The sequence below is a fragment of the Agelaius tricolor genome, unplaced genomic scaffold (assembly GCF_023055355.1).
Source record: "Agelaius tricolor isolate 1412-34295 unplaced genomic scaffold, bAgeTri1.0.p SCAF_13, whole genome shotgun sequence".
In the NCBI taxonomy this organism is placed as follows: domain Eukaryota; kingdom Metazoa; phylum Chordata; class Aves; order Passeriformes; family Icteridae; genus Agelaius; species Agelaius tricolor.
The window spans coordinates 10,559,035-10,577,911 of record NW_027269273.1 but is presented as its reverse complement, the minus strand read 5'-3'; the positions used below and the strand labels follow the sequence as shown (position 1 = coordinate 10,577,911).

Below are 18,877 nucleotides of genomic sequence, written 5' to 3'. Positions count from 1 at the left end.
GACACAAAGATTACAGAAAGTATTGTCAGAAAGTACTTTGGAAGTGGAAGATGTCCTTTAACTTCTTCTTGTACTTCTCTTGGGTGCATGAGTAACACAGAGCCTGACAGGTGTCATTGTGAACAAAGTGTCCTTTTGAACAGACCTGCCTTCCTTTGTGAAATGTGACTGAACATCACTAGCTGCTCTAGCAAGTGCCACTTTATTCACTGATCTCTAAAATACCATGGACAAGCAGTCCCACTGAGCTGTAACTGAGTGCTGTGTGCCTGGCCAAAGGAAGCTGTGCCAGTCACTGCTTCCAGAAGAGAATCTTCTGAAAGATGTATCCAAATTAATGGTTTAAAGAAAGTTATTTTTAAAGTATACTTTTAGAAACTTGCATTCTAAATGAAAATTAAAAACTCAACAGTACTGGCAAATTTCTTTGCACAAGACTAAAATATTTCCTAGTGTACCTTCCAAAAGCACAAATTATGAGTGATACTACTTCCTGATGAAGAGAAAACTCAGTGCAGAAGAATAGCATTTGTCAAATCCAGCATTTTCAAAAAACAAGTGAACTTGCAACAAGCAGTTTAAGCAGAATCTGTTTTTTATTACAATGTAATGGGTTCCGTAGGTGGAGGAGTGTGGACTGCAGACATACTAATATATAAACATGTGGCTGCATCAGTACTCCTATGAGCTTGTCAGACATTTCAGCACTGTATTTTTAGATTATTCTCTCATACCAACTGCACTGCTACAGTGGCATTTAATTCCATTATGTTCATTGTCAAAAAGGTAATCTTCTGCTTCAACTACAGCAGTTCTTTGAAAAATACATTTTTAGAGACTGTATTTAGTTCTCAAATATCTTTTCCCAGTCATAGTGATGAGCCAGCTTAGTGTAATACAGAAAAGAGCACCCACAGTTCACTTTCTAGATGCTATGGCACTTCATGCTCCCTTTGACCAACTCTGTAAAAATCCTTGGATTTGGGAATAGCACACCTGTTGTTATATCTGAGCCTGCTATATAAAGATTTTATTGTGCTTTCTCTCTGTTCTAATAAAGCCTGGGTTAATGAGGAGAACAGAAGAAAAAACTTGGCTCAATTGATCTACTCTGCCTGGCAGTGATGCCAAACACACATCTATGGTATTTCTAGTTCTTAAAACTCAGGTGATTCCTTCATCTCAAAGTTTTCTCTTCATTCAGGGAAAAAAAAAAAAAGAAGCCATCACACATCAAACAAATTGCATTATGAGCAACAGACATAGGAAAGCCTGGTTTTCTAGAGATCTGTTCTAATTTGGTCTATATCTTTTCCCAGTGTAATTGCTCCAGCTCATTATATATCCTGTATGATTTCACTCTCCCTGTCCCTTAGCAATAGATCCATTTCTCCACTCACACACATATTCCTCTAACCACAGTTGTCTCTCTCTTCCCTCCCACATCCTCTGGTGCCAAACAACATCTTGCTGGCTGGACAGTAATGTGTATATTGACCTCCCTCTTACCAGGAAGAGCAAGTTTACTGAACGCTTCTGATCGTAACATCCTTCACCTCTGGGGACATTAACATAGCTCAAGACCTTTGAAACAGAAACAGTGTGACATCCACTCCATAATCTGACTAGATATCTAATCTTCAAACCTGCTGATACATGAAGCTTGTCTTTGAAGTTTTAGGTATTAGCAGTTTGCCAAACTCCAAAACTTTACAGACTATATCAGAAGCAGAAGTTTAACAGAACTACAAAACAAAGGACTCAACTGCAAAAGAATGAAGAGGAACGTGAGGATGGGAAGGTAAAGATTCTGACCAACTCATTCTTGCTTTGTGGAGTGAGGACATAGTCAATATATACTAAGAAGTTAACAGGATCACCAACATTCAAGCTAATAAAAAAAAAAAAAAAAGCCACTCCAAACTGGGTAACATTCCCAAACAGCAGACTTACCCACAAGCACGTTAGAGTACAACTAAACTGGGCCTGGAAGGGGCACTCTTGTTCTCTGTGCTAACAGTAACACTTGGTCTGCCCCCACAACCGCAGCTAGACTGGCAAGAAGTGAAGCCTACTGAAAAAAAAAAGTAAAAAGAAGGCAAAAAAGGGTAATGGGCTCTCAGCCAGTTTAGATTCCTACAGCATCAGAGCAGTGCCAGCCAGTGCTGCTGCAAAGGAAGAGGGAAGGACGCACCAGGGTGGCGTGAACAAGGAGTAGAACTGGCCCTTCGAGTGTACCCGGCTGCTTAGGCTGCTTATCTGCAGCACAGAACTGCCCTCTCCATCTGGCAGTTAATTATTCATCCAGCAGACATCAATGGAAGTCTACCTGGCTACACTGCTCCAGTCTGTAGGAAATTATATGATCAATCTTTCCACACTAAGCAAAATAAACTACCTGAACAGAAAATGTTTAAGATAAGGCAGATACAAAAAAACATGTTACTTCACGTTTGATGGCAGTTTCATTAAAGCAAACCTAACAAATGTGTCAACGAAGGCAGATGGGTGCCAGTGCAACATTTCAAAAAGCTGTAGGCGTTCCAGACACTACTAAGTGCAACAGCAGAGGAGCTGACGTGCCTGCCTGCGTGTGGGTGTGATAAAAGCCTCCGAATCCGCCGCCTGCTCTGTGGCAGATGTCTAGCCCAGCGCTCTGCCTGTGACACTGCCTGCTAGCAGAGCAGCTGGGAGAACAGAGGGAGACCAGAGTCCTCCCTGGCTTCATCCAGAAACCTGGGGAGCTCCTGACCTACAGCCAGGCACAAGTGACTGCGCTGCTGCCATTGGTGCACACATCCGTCAACAACTCCGTGTGATGGCAAATCTGCACAGCGCTTTCATCCCAAGCCACGTATTCTGGCAGCGACTTTTCAGCTGAAATATTTGCTGTGAGGAAGGAAAGAAACGCCCCATTTTACCATCCTTGTAAACCTGCCATTCCCTTACACCGTGGAGGAAAAAAAAGTAGTGGTGAAACACTATTCATCAGTTTCTTAATTCCATTTAAGGTTTGATAGATTACCATCACTGCCTCTCTCTCCACTGTTTCTCTTTCCTTAACTGAAAGGGCCCAAGTCTATTGAGTACTCCATCTTTCCAGTACTACTGGAAGAAGAAAAAATCAAACAGAACAAAAAATATTACCTTCTCATTTTAATGGGACTGTTGAAATTGTACTACCAAAAGAACATAACCTGTATGGCCATATATAATGAACTTGTACAAGTTCATAATCACAAGTTCATAAGCTGTATAATCACATTTTTAAAAAACTGTATAGAATGCTACTTCGAAATTGGCCTAAATTCATTTAAGCCTGTACTGATTGTAAGAAGGGAAGTGCTGGCCCTCCTCTCCTCTTACTCCACATAAGGTACCACAGTGAGCTGGAAATATTGAAAACCTAGGGGGTTTTATGTGGTTAGTTTTCAGTTAAATTAGCAAACAAATCCAACCTTTTACTTGGCCACAAGTACAAAAGTGACAGTGGAAACACAAAAAAGAGAAGAGAGGAAAAAAAAATTCAACACCATATGCAGATAGGTTCAATCTAAAGTAGGAGCTTCAAAACAAAGATCTCACCAAGTGTTAATACCTCATTTAGAGCCTGTTACTGGTTTTGCCTCTGTCTGAATTAAATTACATTGCACTTACTGTACCTCATCCAGTATTTTATCATCCAGGCATTCAATACTGCTCAGGCCAGTTTACAGTATCTGTATCAGCTACAAATTTCACCACACCATCCACTCCCCTTTCCACACTATTTCCAAACACACAGAATAAAACAGCCCTCATTGCTTGCTTCCAGTGAGGCTGTTACCACCTCTCTGCCCCAGGGGCACCTGCCCAGTTCTTCCTGGGAGCCCAGAACTGACCAGGGCCGTCCAGATGTGTCTCACCAGTGCTGAGCTGAAGGGCATCATCACCTCCCTGAGCCTGCCCACAACACTCAGCCTTGGACAGCCCAGGAGGCACCTCCCCTGGTGCAGGGCTTTGCACTTCCCTTTGTAGAGCTCCACGAGGTTCCCCTCTGCTCACTTCTCCAGTCCATCCAGTCCCTGCGAGGGGCTGCACAACCACCAGGCCCACCAAATACTCCTCCCAGTTCTGTATTGCCTACAAACTTCTGAGGGTGTGCTCTGTCCCATCGTCCATCAATGTTCACTTGGTTGCACTGTGCCAGAAATCCAGCTCGACCCCTGGGTCACACTATGATTGGTCCCCAGCTGGACTTCGTGCTGCTGATCACAACTCCTTGAACCTGGTAGCTCATGCAATTTTTAGTCTATCTCACTGTCCATTTGCCCAGTCTGTACTCCCATCACCTTGTTGATGAGGATGTTACCAGTGACACTGCCACTACCCTAAGGAATTCAAGATGAACAACATCCACTGCTCCCCACTCATTCACAGAGGTTGCCTCTTGCAGGCACCTACCAACATCACCCACGCTGCCCTTGTCAGGCCTGACCCACACCTCTCAAGTGACTCCTCATTCGTCCAAAAGGAAGAACTTCAGCAATCTCCATGGCAGTCTCGCAACAAAAGTCCCACAACGCTGTGCATCCCTCACCACCTCAGCCTGTCCTTCCTGGAGAGCCTGTAAGGAGCCCTTGCAGCACCCCAGCCATGTCAGCTGTCCCACCCCATCTCTGATCAAAACAAGATGTGATGCCACAGCACACAGACCTCCAATTTCTCCTGTATGTGCCCAATCTTTTCCACAACATATGGAAAATAGTGAAATCCAAATAAAAGAATCAACTTGGGTTAAGTTTTAGAAACTTCATACTGGCTACATTTTTAATAGCCTGAAACTTCATTTCACACTATGACAAAGATGCTAGAGAGAAAAATCAACAGTGACAGTGGAGTAATAATGCATGGGTGGATAGATATGGGAAGAGCTGCTTTGCAGTTATATACAGAGCAAGGAGATTGAGAGTTCTGTCACTCCTATCCCAGGCTAGAAGAGAGCTCTGGGCTCCTCTCCAGGGCTCAAACCCAGCAAGCCTTTCTCACCATTCCCCTGCTCCTCTGCCCACACTCCCTGTTACCTGAACCCAAAGTCCCACATCTGCTCTTTCAAATACTCAGGAGACCCTGGGATCTGTATTGACAGCACACCCACATCTTCTCTTCTCAATCAAAGTAACCCAAAGGAGATTTATTTTATCTTCAGTTGGTCTAAGTACACACAGTAAAAAATATCTTCCAGTAAACAATTATTTCTTCCAAAATTAGAAAAGGTTTGAAATCAAGATTCAAAATTGCTGAAAATTCTGCCATTTCTCTTACATAACCTCAAACTTTTAAATTTTGGTAAAAATTCTTTGAAGCAAGAGCCCCTTTGTACAAAGCAAAGAAACCTTCTTAGGGTCTTTTATTAACCAAATCACCCTTCACATCAGCACTCAAACCAATGCTTTCTCAAAGACCAACTCTACCATATATAAATCTTAGTACTAACAGGTAACTCTGATGAATACCAACATTGTCAAAAAGTACAAAGACAAAAGAGAACACAAAAGAAAATGTAAAATGACACATTTTTATAATCTGCTTAGTAGCTTAGAGAGACCTTTTCTAACAACAAATGTTTCATGTGCTATGGATCTGTACTGAAATGGATTGAATGTGCCTTACAGACTCAGCTAGCTCCTGGCTGTTGGGATGTAGGAAGAAGCTGCCACAGAGTGGTTTAATTCCACAGTTGTCTGCTAGACTGTCTTATGTGCTGCTCTGGAGCAATACTGCTGGCCATTGATGGGAGCAAAACACTTGAAGCATTTGTAACATTCTTTTCTCACTAGTGCACACTCCTTCCATATAGTTTTTAGTCCCTTACTTTTCCTGTAACCAACTTCTCCTCTGAAATTAAGTCAGCAGAAATTAAAAGATATTTATGAAGAACAACCAAGCAAAATCACAGAATTTCATTGCAGCAAAAAACTACACACACTGCAGATGCTTTAGGACAAAGAAGGAAATTCTTACATCAACCCTTCCCTCCACCTCTATTCTCCAGGCTCCTAAGACTATTACTGACAGTATTAGAGAGATGTAAATATTATACAACAGCATTTGAAGCTTTGAGAAAAACTTGAGTAATGCCATTTCAGCAACGGAACCTCTGGCTAAGGAATGCACAGCTGTTGAGCAGATGTATAATTTCAGCATTTAGATTCCATTATTTCAAGGGGGATTTTTTTCTTTACTCCATGTTTTCAGATTTTCTATTTCCATCTGGTTTTTGACCTCCTTCAGCTTAGTCCACTCTTCTCTGTTTTAGTTCATTACACCAAAATAATTTTCTAAATTAGAAACATCTCTACATTTAAAAACTTGTGAATTTAAAGAGAGGTGGGGGAATGAAACAGGGCCAGGGACAGAACAAAACCAGACAGTTCAACAGAGGCTTGGGTTTGAATAAAACTGTCCTGTCTGGATCAGGATTAATTTTGCAGTTCCTGGTCTAACCCAAACTGGCGAGCCTCTAACTGCATTCCTTCCATGAAATTTTAAGAGCAGGAAACTGAAGAATATCAGCTATATGGGAATGTTTCTAGACTTTGCCAGAGCCCTCTGCCATAAACTTCTGAGTATAACAACATTCCGGGTTTTGATTCTTTTTAGAGTTATGATTAATTATCGTTTTAAGTGTAAAAAAAAATTAATTCACCATGCACTAAAAGAGCTTTACAAAACATATAAAGATTAGTGCAAACCAGTGAGTGGTTGTCAAATCAATTCAGTAAAGAATTTATTATTATTATATTTTATTATATATAATTATATAATTATTTTTATATTATTATGCAAGAGTAGTAAAATATTTTAGAAATATATACCGAGACAGCATTGTTTCAAAAAATTTCTATTCGTCTAAGCCAAGTAGAGGACTAGGGCATAGAATATTGTCTGTCTTAAACTTCAGTCCACACTGCAAGTTTTAAAGTTGAATTATCCCTGGTAGAAGCACTGATTCAAATGCGACAGATTTGCCATAAAACCTATCCAATTTTCCATTTAATTTTAGGCTCAGAATAATAATTTGCCTGGGTGGGGAAGGGCACAATCTTCAATCCTAACAAATGGCATGCACATCAGAATATTCTACAGGAAACCTTTTATAGAATATTTTCACAAAAAAGAAAAGGAAAATTATTATAAAGTAGTAAATATGGAAGATAAAATTATAAAAATAAATCTATACTTTAAAACAAAACCCCGCATTTTTATTTGGCGGGATTTATTGTTTGCTTTGAGAGGAGACATTCAAACCAAGTTTAAAAAAAAATCTTTAAAGTGAAACTTCCCATATCTTCTATCATCAGGGACATTTCTGCTTAATACTTGGTACCACTACTGAATTTTTTATTACTGCAAAAATCGCTTCGATAACCTGAGCAGAAGATAGATTCAGTGCCCAAAACAGGGAGTGAGAAGAATGGCTGCACCTCATTAGCTGGCACCTCTCCCTGTGCCCTGTCCCAGTCCTGTAATTAACTCTCAGTTGTCCAAAGCTGCAAGGCTTGCTGCTTGCACAACACTGAGAGGGAAATAGGAGGGTTTCTAAAATCTTCTGCAAGGCATTCTGTTAAAGATAATTTTCTCTTCCACAAAGAAGGACATGCAGCCAGGAAGAGCACATTTTACCCAGCTTTGTGGTCTCCTCACTCACATTTCCAGTCACTGAGGTTCTTCTGATAAATCCCTTTTTTTCTTGTGCTACTGCCCAAGTTCTTTCATTCCCAAATATAAAAGGACAAGTAGATGATACACTTTTCATATTCTCAGTATTTCATATATTCCATTATTCCTGCTGAACAATTCCTCCCGACCCTTCTGTTTAAGCTTCCTTTTCAAGCCCTCTATACCCCTGCAAAAACACATGGAACAGTTCCTCTGCCTGACCACTGCACTGTGAATTTCCAACTGAACACAGGATAGGAAAAAGTTAATTTAGAAAATGTTATCTGAGCTTATTCACCACTTTCATATCCCTGATGTTCTGACTCTGAGCACACAGTGTGCTCATCTGCACAAATCTCATGAGCAGAGGATCGATTCTCTGCATCAGTGAAACCTCTGATGACTTCAGTCCTCCAAAGTCATTTGAGCTCTGCCCACTGATTTCCAGTCAAATTTAGGATCAGGCTCTCCCAGAGGAAGTACAAAGGCCTACAAATGGTTCTAGGTGGGATTTTTATTTTTAATAACAAGAAAAGAAAAGCAAATTTAAATCATTTCAACGGCTGCAGCAGTGAAAAGGAAATCGCTTCCACAAACCAAATCTATTTCCTGGTATGTATCTTGTGAGACTTTGATATTTCTCTAGCTTATCCCTGCTACATCTGCTTGTATTTATCAACCATGGCAGTACTGACAGTTTTCTCCTTAAGATGGTGAACTCAGGGAATATAGACACAAAGAAGTGCTAGTTGCTTCCACATTTTAATCTAATAAAGTTGACTGAAAGCACACTGCAAAAATTTATGTGATATCAAATTTTTGTAACAAGCATTGCTGGTGTTATAATATATGATGCAAATTAAGCTGCAATACTGCAGAGCTGAGTTAATAACACTGATATTTTCCCCTTTTAATGCAAACCAACTCATGACACTTGAATTACATTTAAATGCACTACATTTTCCTCTATTTTGGGGAATCCTATTTTGAGGAAAAAACAAGAATAAGAGCATTTAGCTGCATGTTGCAGGTACGCATTCTGTGAATTGTTACTACACAGATTTTTGTCTAATCAAAATATTTTAAAACATTCAAAGTGCACACCTTCATGATACTCAGAGCACTTCCCCCTCCCCCACGAAGAGGCACTGGTGACAGCTCGGTGATGGCAGGGACAGCTCTATCAGGGCAATCACCTTCACTGTAACTACAGGTGTCACACTGGTGACACACCTGACCTTCAATAAGGCTTTGCTGTGGCTTTTCCTTTCCTCCTGCTTATACAGCCTATGAGTATTATCACAATCATGAACCAGAGTTTATTTTCCTACCCTAACTCTTGTTTTGAATTTTGCTAAACAGACTGTCATTAAACAGTACTAAACATAACCGTAACACCCAGAATTCAAATGAAATGGGATGGCAGCTACAAGACACCCTTTAGAAAAATGGCAAGAAAAAACCTCTCTGGATTATAAATCTCAAACAGAGTGACTATATTTCTCACACTGTTTGTGTACAGCTGAAACAATGGGGTCATAACCAGAAACCCATGCAAGGGTTGTGCACGACCACAAGATGAATGAAGCTCTTGGTCTTCTCAATATATCAAATATATGTCATCCTAAAATGCTTCAGTGTCCAACCTGCTACAGTGAATTTCAAAATGTATATTGCAGACTAGTGGCACAATTGCTTTGTTTTACTTTGGAGGGAAATGGACATGAAATACACCCAATATGCTCTGTAAATACACCCAGCAAAGTCCTGGGAAGCCAGTTCTCACTAAAGTCCATCCTGGCACGCTGGCAGCTTGTCCCCTGATTTCCTGGTCAGTGGTGGGCTAGCTGTGTGTTTTATCAAGCTAAAGCTCTTGGGACTTACATACTCCAAATACAATGTACTACACAGATGTTTCTGGGCTAAATCCCTCACAGAATAGCTATTCCATAGATCTTCTCAATAAGAGCACCGAGATGGCTAAAATTATGTGCTCTGTACATAAGAAAAAGGAGGTGACAGTTTCCAACTTCTACCCAGTTCCAAGTATCACCTAGTGTGGTCTCCTTGTTATTCCTAAAGGACACAATGTAGCAGGTCAAGTTTTACATTCATTGTCAGTTTAAAACATTTTAAAGAGTAACTACCTGCTGCTAGAGAGCAGTGAACCCTCAACAGCTTTCACAGCAACCTTTAACAGACTACAAGAAAACAAGGCAGAAAGAAATCAGGTTTCCCCTTAAAGCACTGACCGTCCTGGAGGGCACAAAAGAAACCACTGCAGCTGGGGACCATCAGCAAGGCTGTGGGGGGACAGCTGCAGAGGGTTCTGCAGGTCTTGTCCAAGAAAGGAAAAAGTGGAACCACTAAAGCAGCAGTGAAAGGAAAAACGTCTTGCACACTCTGTGCCTGCCTCCAAGTCCTGCATTTTGGGAATACTAGCAAAGGAAACAAGGCTCCATCTGTACCCACATATGACTCTGATGAGATATACTTTTAAATTGCTGAGCTCCTTCTGTCATTTATTTACAGATGACAGAAATCCCAGGCACTGAAAATATGCCCTCTCTTTACTGAGGAACCAAGAAATACTTTCCCAGGTATCCAGATAGGACAAATCTCCAACTGATGCTTGAAATAAGCAAGGACAAACAAACATTTGTAAGTTTCTCTGCCACAAACTGATTGGTCTCTTTCATTCATCTGTGTTTTCCAGCAATTTACCAAAGAAGCTACTGCAGCTATGTATGTCAGACCTGGTATCCAGAAAATGCTCACATATCATTTATACACTCCACCATATTCAGTATTTTTAATATGCATAACAATTTTCACTGTGAGGATCTTGCAGAGCAGTGTCCAAAACATTAGGATTTGGGGTCCCACACACTGGCTTTAAGAAAGTCTATGCTCTTGCTACATATTGTTTTAGTAAACATGTATTTTAATCAGTGAATTCCAAGTAACAAGCTGTTTCAGGCTTGCAGTTTAAACAAAGAGCTTTCTGCTCTAACTTGAACAAAAGCTCAAACAGATAACATCCAGAGGTCCCTTTCAAAACTAAATTACTTCACAATTAAGGGAATAAAATAATTCAGATCCAGCCACATATAGCCTCTGTTGCTGGAAGAGATCAGCCAGCAGGACATACTAAGCACTGGCAGCAGAATCTTGCAGGTGCATGAGAAGACCCTTCATAACATTTCAAACCACATCTCAAAGCCTACCAGGTTGTACCTGTCTACATAAATACATATAAAATACACAGCCCCTCAAACACACCCCAAAGAAAATGTGGTGAATAACCTAAGAAAAAGCTACAAAAGAACAAAAGAACGAGACCAAAGACAAATACATTGTCAGCGAGAGTTTTATCTGAGCTGTTACAAATGCCACAACATGGAGTATGTCTACTGTAGACTGGGTAAATTATCTGACAATGAATTGCTCTTATGTTTGTTAACTTTTTAATTCCAGGATTAGGTTCTACTAAAAATCGAACAAACCTTTCAATTTGGGAGAGTCTTCCTTATCTACAAAAGCAGCCTCTCTATCCCTGCAGGTAACAGGCCTGAACAATCCCTAGCATGCTAACTTGATAAAAGAACTCAAAGATAATTACTTCTAAGCAGAGAACAAAATACGTAAATTCGGAGGGCAATCAATTTACACTGGGAAAAATCGTCATACAACTTGACACAAAGTAACAGGCAACTGCTGAAAGGAAATACCACAGCTTACTACCATTCCCTGCTGCTGAATTCACTCTTAATTTTACCAAAACAACATCGGAGTGTAGTTGATTGAAAGGTGGTAAAAAGCCATTTGTGCTTTTGAACCCTGTTCAATAGATTTTGTAATCAGTTATGAAAACCGCGTACATAATCGGTCCTCAACAGCACAATCTTTCGCTGCTAAGGTACGGGCGACTATTCGGGGTTATTATTTCTTCAGGCTTTTTTTTGTCTGACGTCGCTGAACGGCAAAAACCGATTTGGAAAGCCGGCGTCCAGCTTTGTTCGAGGCTCGCACAAAAGGAAGGCGAAGCACCTTATTCCTCGTACTCTTCCCACGACGACGGGCGCTGCCGCTCGCTCGGGCTGGGGCCGCTCGGCTCCGGGCCCGGCATTACAACACCGGGAAGGGAGGGCAGGAGGGAGGGAGGGAGCGCACGGCCGGCCCTGCCCACGCAGGGACCCGCGGGCCCCGCGCAGCCCCCGCGGCGCCCACCCGGCCCGGCCCGGCGGCGGGCAGCGCCCCCAGCGCCGCGGCGGGGCAGGGCTGCCGGCCCGGGGGCGCTCCCGGGGCCCCGAGCAGCCAGGCCGGGGCTGGAGGGCCGCCGCCGGAGCCCACCTTCGACGGCGCTGCCCGGGGCCGGCGCGGACCCCGCCGGACACCGCCCAGGCCGGGCCGCCCGACGGCGGGGAAGGGGCGTCGCCGCGGCGGGAGCGCCCCGCGTCCCCCCGGCCGCAGAGGGAGCGGTGCGGGAGCGGCGCTGCCCGGGGCGCCCCGGCTCTCCCCGCCCGGCCGAGGCCTCCGCGACGCGTCCCTCACTCACCGGCGGTGGGGGCTCCTCATCCTCCGCGCGGCGACGGCAGGCGAAGGGGGAGGGGGCCCGCTCCCCGCCGCGCTCCGCGGGCCGTTCCCGGGGCCCCGACGGCTCCGCTGAGACGGGGGCGAAGGCGGGTGCGTGTCGGGCGGGGGAGGGCGGGACGGCGCGGCGCGGGCTCGGCGCAGGCTCCGTGTCCCGGCAGGCGCTCCCGGCGCGTCCCTGCGGGGCGGGGCGGGAACGAGCCGGATTCCAATCACTGCAGCCGGGCGCGCGCGCGGCGGGGGCCCGCGGGGAGGCGGGAGCGCGCCCGCCGCCCCCGCCCGTCCGTCAGCACGTGCCGTGGGCGGGAGGGCTGGCGGGGCTCCCCGGGAAGAAAAGTTGGCCGGGAGGAACCAGCCGGGCCTGCTTTCCTCCCCGGCAGCCCCTCCGCGGGCCGCAGCCTGGGCCGGCTTGTCGCTGGGTGCCCGGGCCCCGGCGTTATCCTGCCCCGCCGGCCCAGCAGCGCTTTCCCCAGGAAGAAGCTCCTGTAGGAAAGGGCGGGAAGGTGTGAGGGGAAAGGTTGCCAAGCCGGTGTCATGGAAGCACCGCTGGCCTTGAAGAGGGTCGAGACACGAGAAAAGCAGCTGCAGGATTTGCCTGCAGGGCCGGGAGGCTCCATGCCGATGCTGGCGGGGTTGGTGCCATGCAGAGCGGCCGAGCCGCCGGGATTCACGGGGGACGTGGGTGCAGGATCACCGAGACAGCTCTGATGGGAGCTCAGCGGGGCTGCCTTGGGCTGGGCAGGGCGGCGGGCAGCCAGCGGTGGCAGCGGCGCAGGGGAACATGAGGGACTCGCATGGGCCTTTCGGCTCCTGGAAGAACAGTTCTGAGAAGGCTGACGCTGCAGTGCCGCAGGAGGGATAGAGTTCCATTGCAAAGGACAGCATTGTTTGCTTTTTCCATTTCCTGTATCTAAATAAATATGCCCAGTTAGTTAGATTGGAATACATTATAACTTCTGCAATGAGCTGCTCTGCTTGCTGATAAGGATGCTGAAGGCCATGATTTGCATTGTATTTCAAAGCTCCTTATCATTAGGACAAATTGGAAAAGTAATAATTTGTCTGTCTGTCTTCAAGTGAGCTCTCCCAGCAGCAGTGCAGAAGGAGCTGCAGTGACAGCGTTATGTGCTGGGGAGGCGGCACGGCTCCCACCTGGGCTGCTGGTTTTAATCCTTCACTCCACAGTGTGACAGCACTTGTGCTGCTGATGTCCTCTTGCCTTTCACCTGTCCTGTCTGCGCCAAGAACTTCGCACACAAAGCCAGCTACAGAGGAAATGAAGATCACGTGGATTGCACAGACCTACTCAGTTTCCCTTTGCTGCACACCAAAACACTCTTTAGGCCTTCAGGACACACCAGTAATTGCTGGTGTGGAGATGGCTGCCCAGATAAACTGGATGCAGAGAATAACCAGCTAGGAAGAAATCTGGCTTATTGGTGCCAAATAAGCCACATGTGCATATATTGTGGGAAACATGGGCTTGCTTATTCTGTTGACCTCTCCACAGCGTAGCTCCATTTTTGCATGCTAATATCAGATAAGACTTGTAAATGTTGTGTACTCCAGAGTTGTCACCTCTGAATGTAAGATGAGAGCACTGGCTTTGCATTCTGGCCCACATGCGTTCTACCTACAGATTGTTAGATGAGTGCTTCACTTCTGTATTATCCTACACAGCAAACCAAAAGAGAAAGTATAACTTCAAACCTATCACCTTCACAGACTCCTTTAAAATGTAGGCAGGTAAAGGCACACCTAATAATTTTATGTGGCCAGATACTGTGGTGATAGGCATTTGAAAATGCAGATCTTGTCTTACTAGACTTTTAGAAAATTTTTTCCAATCAACATCATCCAGAAAAATCTGTCAGTGTCCAAAACAAAGCCAGCCTGCAAGAAAGACAAAATCACAGCTTCCATGCCAAGCAATACAGAACTCCTATGCTTATGTTTATAATTTCAAAGGAAAATATGAGTCTGCTGTTCTTCCACTCTGTGTACTATGAAATTATAGCAGCAGAAGAGACACTCAATATGGAAGAAGAATGCAACATGCGTGTGTGTGCTCCCAAGCAGATCCAAAGCTGTTAGTGCCAGCATCCCTTCAGTAATCATGTGTGCTAATACAGTCCAGTGCTTGTCAGATGTTAGATATTGATTCCAATCCAGGATGCATGAATTTAGCAACAGCCACTAGCCATGAAATGGATTTAACCCCTTTTGTGAAATGGATCAACTCTTTTCATCCAGTTCCTGCTGTGTAAATTTGCACACTGCAGAAATTGATGTCTCAGCCAGTACTTTTCAAGGCACTTGGGCATTGAAGATACCCACAAGTCCCTGTCAGGTCAGGAACAGTGTTGCTGAGGATGAAGTTTGTATTGCTATGGCAAGTAATGCCCATCTCTACATAATTGAGTGCTATTAGCTCCTTGTCTTAGTCACAAAATAAAGTTGGCAAAAATAAAATACATTATAATAATATTAGGACTGCAGGAGACCAAACTGCATCTTAATCTAAAATGATGAATCATGATGACCTTAGAAAGTATTTAGATTGTGATGGATGTCTGATTAAACATCACATAGAAAATACTGATGTCTTTCAAAACAGTGCAGTACTTAGGTTTCAAATATCCCTACCAGGATAGGTAGACAGACCTTTTTATACCAGAAAGTGAACACTTTACTTGATGGGCTTTCAGAAAGACACAGGGCTCCAGCAAGCTAGTTAGCAGCAGCAGTCTTACCTGGAGAGGATTTTAGGAATCTGCAAAAACTCAGACACACCAAGTTCAGTAACACTAAGTATTTATTTTGTTAATTGAGCGACACTCAAAAAACACTGAAGTCTGAAAATCTGGAAATAAACATAAGCTTATTTGACATTTGGCCAAGATGAGATATGGAAGTCTAACATGTGATATAAAAGAAGCAGTTCAAAACTGACTGTCATGATGAAGAGAGCTATATTTAAAAAAAAAAAAAAGGATTGTCTTCCAGCTGCTTTCATTGTTATTTCCTCTCCAGGAATTTCTTATTAGTTCTTGGAATCACTAGAGAACTACAAACTTGAATATCAAAAGAACAAAGAGGTACATATAGGGAGAAGGTCAGCCATGTGATAGGATTTGATCTTTGTAGATCCTTCTTCCCTTCAGTCTCTGGAATTCAGATGTCTTAAATCTGTGGTCCAAATATATTTTTTGAGAACTGTTTGCAATTAGATGAGTATTTCTCTGTTACTGCTACAAAAATAAATATTCCATGCTACATATTAAAAGAATATTGCCCTTCAGCCAGGGACACAATTATTTCACTTAATATGACATGAATTTGGCTTTGTCTCTTTTTCAGAACTATTTTACTTGAAAGCATATTCTTTTGATCATAAATTTATTCAGCTGTTTGTTACTTACAAAAGTAATGGATTTTATTAAGTTTTTTTTAATGTAAGCAAGAATAATTCAATAAGGCAGAGTAAAATCTGTGAAGAATTGTGTTTTTAAAAAATTTTTGCTAGTGGATCACTGGTAGTAAAGAGGCAAGCCATGTCCAAGCAGTCTGGTGTGGAACTGAGTCCAGGGCAGCATTGGGAGAGCACTGTGGCAATAATCCAAGGAATAACAGCTCAGTGTACAGAGCATGGGCACAAGGAAACAGGAGCCTTCCCACAGCTCAAGCACTTGGTGTGTTTTGGGGTTCCTTGGGCTTCTGCAGGGGATTCTTCCTCAGCCTCGTGCAGGTGGCTGTGGAGGAAGGAGGACACAAAGGCTGTACCTGTCCCCAGCAGGGGAGGGTGGGAGCTGATTCCTCACTGAACTGTGCTGCGGGGAACTGATGCCCCTGCTGTGGCAAAGGGCTGCAGTAATGGGAGCACTTTGCTCTGGGAGACATCTTCCCAGCCAAGAACCAAACTTCCTGCTGCTTTTTCTGTTTCTTTTTCCTGTGCCTAGTTCAGCTGTATCATTTTGTTTTTATGGATTCACATTTGCGAAACCCTTGTTGCAGTCTTCTCACCAGGTTGTAATAAACCCTGAGATAACTCTCCTTTTAAATACAAATTACTCTGTTTTCCTTAAAACCAGAACATTAAAATTTGTATCACAGAAAAATAAAATATTTGTAGGCTCAGCAGAGGCTTCACCAGGGTGCCTCACTCACATCAGTTTGTTTGGAGAATTAGTAATCTGTTTTCCCCTAGATGAATGCACATAAAATCTCCAAAGTCTTCAGCTGCTCAGAGAAGATCAAGTATTCCAATTGTAGTGCTGGTTTTAAAATTTATGTTCTGAATTATCAGTCAGTGGTGCCAAATGATCTACAAAGAAATTTGAATTATACTCAGAGAGAAGCTGAATGTTTGTGTTCCTCCACCTTTTGTTACAAGAGGTATTTGTTTCTTTTACCAGTTGGAATAATCCTTAGATCCAAACCCACACTGTATTAACAGTTCCTCTGTTAATCCTGATGCTCAGGCTTTGTCCTGAAACTGGAGCACTGCTGAAAGCAGAAATGTTTTTAAAACCTGCTGTTAAACAAGGCAAATTCTTATCAATACAGAACATTTCTGTCTTGCTGTGTATAACAGCTTTTTGCTCAGGAGGCATGGATTCAAGTGGATGTGTCTCTGGCAGCTGTAGGAGTGGGTACTGTAGAGATTTACAGAGATGGACATTTATGAGACTGAAAATGTTCTTCCAAGCTTGTTAAAATGAAACAGATCTGATCCTATACAAAAGAAATGAATGAAATTATTTCATCACTTCCTTATTTTTTCTCAGTCCAAACATATCTTTAAACATGCATAAATTGCTCTTAAATAAGAGCAAGTACAGCAAAATAGTCTCATTCACTTCTTTTTTATATTATAGTAAAACCAATATGGCACTACAAAATAATAAAAGGATATCCTTGTATTTCAGCTCAAATGTCTGAAAATATATGATGAAGTTAAAGGCATAGCAATGAAGCTTTTCTCTCTCAGTCTGTAAGGTACTTGATTATTAATTGGAACTTGAACAAGTTAAACTGATACAGCTGAAAGCAAATCCCAAAAAATAGTATATAACTCCCTTTGCTTCCAATGAGAAATTGGCCTGTGTCTGCAAATCTCCTCATTTGGCAGCCACACCTAATACAGTTTAAACTCTCACTGGCATCAGCAAAAAATTACCTGATTAGGGATGCAGGATTGGATCTAAGATAATAGCATATTAAAAATCCACCATGGGTTCAAAAGCTAAGAATGGAAATGAAATCCCTGAGAATATAAAACATTGCAAGCAGTCGAACAGTTCCCATTGTACATACTGAGAGTGCTAAACAATAGCAGCTATTGCATGTGTGACCATCAGGAAACACAGCTGTGCTTCTTTGTGGTACAATGAATTACTTCCGTTGTATATAAAATTGAAAGTATTGGTACTCGGGGACGGAAAAAGGATATCCTGATACACTGCTCCTATTTCCTTCCCAAGGCCTATTACTGAATGGTGCACCATTAATTGACTCTCAATGAATTACCCAGCACAGAACACATTGGGTGGTTAATTGTTATGCTAAAAGCTACTTTTTCTTTGAATTTTCACTCTCCGACATTTTTATCTCATTTTACTACTTTTGCATATGCCCTCTTTGATAGTAATTGTACACTTTTAATTAGTTGCACTTAATAATGAAGGTCTAAAACAAACATTTACTTAACTATCTTTTGACTTAAAGATTGTTCTATAAATAGTTTTTAAGTTACAAGACCAGAGAAAGCACAATCTTTCTCACTGTCCTTTAAAGAAATGAACAAAATCATCTCAACTGAAGTATTTGTGGCCAGGTTCTCTGAAGCTGGCACACAGAGATTAATTTATACCTTTCTGTGCCAGTGAATATTCCTAAGCTGGAGGGGAATGAGGATTGTTACCCAGAGTTAGGGAGGAGTAGCAGCAACCCTCTGTTATGCATTCTTTTTTTTTTTTCCCTTTCAGAATTGCATAGGAGCAAGAACTGTTTGAGGTAGTACTAAATAGGCAAATATGGACCCTAAGGAAATACACTACCCCCAAACTTTAATATCTACTTTTTAATAACACTGACTCTTTCTTTTTAGAGAACTTCTAAACAGAGAGCAGCTTCTGTGACTCCTTAGGAAATCAATGAAGTCTCCAATAACCTCCAGCCATGTAAGTCCATAAAAGGTGGATAATGTGTTCTGTATTTGTCTCTGAGAATTTAATTTCTCAGGCTGTGTCTCCTGTCCTAGAAGTCTGACAGTCAGTCACCTTTCACCACCAGACTGTTTCCAATCCATTCTAGGATGTCTAACACAAAGCTGAATAAATTACGTGTGGAAAACATGAAGTCCTTCAATGTGAGAATAAGTAAATTTTGCCAAATGAGCTGAAACCTTTGGAAGCTTGAATTCAGACTGGTGTCATGATGCAGTAACAGGAGAATAGCAGCTCAGAAGAGCTCCCAGTCCAGCTTTACATAATAAAAATGGCAGAAAATCACCATCCACTAAACAGCCCTGTTGTCCTTTTGCTGGAGCAGCTGGCACTGGGAATACAATCTCAAAGGCAAA

The 18,877-nt window shown here is 42.8% G+C and overlaps 1 protein-coding gene across 2 annotated transcripts in view; it reads right to left on the bottom strand.

Moving 5' to 3' along the window:
• BMPR1A (bone morphogenetic protein receptor type 1A) overlaps nucleotides 1–12,400 on the bottom strand; it is a 74,212-nt gene extending 61,812 nt beyond the window's left edge. For both annotated transcript variants that reach the window (XM_071438706.1, XM_071438705.1), the window contains exon 1: nucleotides 12,260–12,400. The gene's annotated coding sequence lies outside the window, so the exon portion shown is untranslated. The remainder of the gene's footprint in view (nucleotides 1–12,259) is intronic.
• Between the last annotated feature and the right edge of the window lie 6,477 nt (nucleotides 12,401–18,877).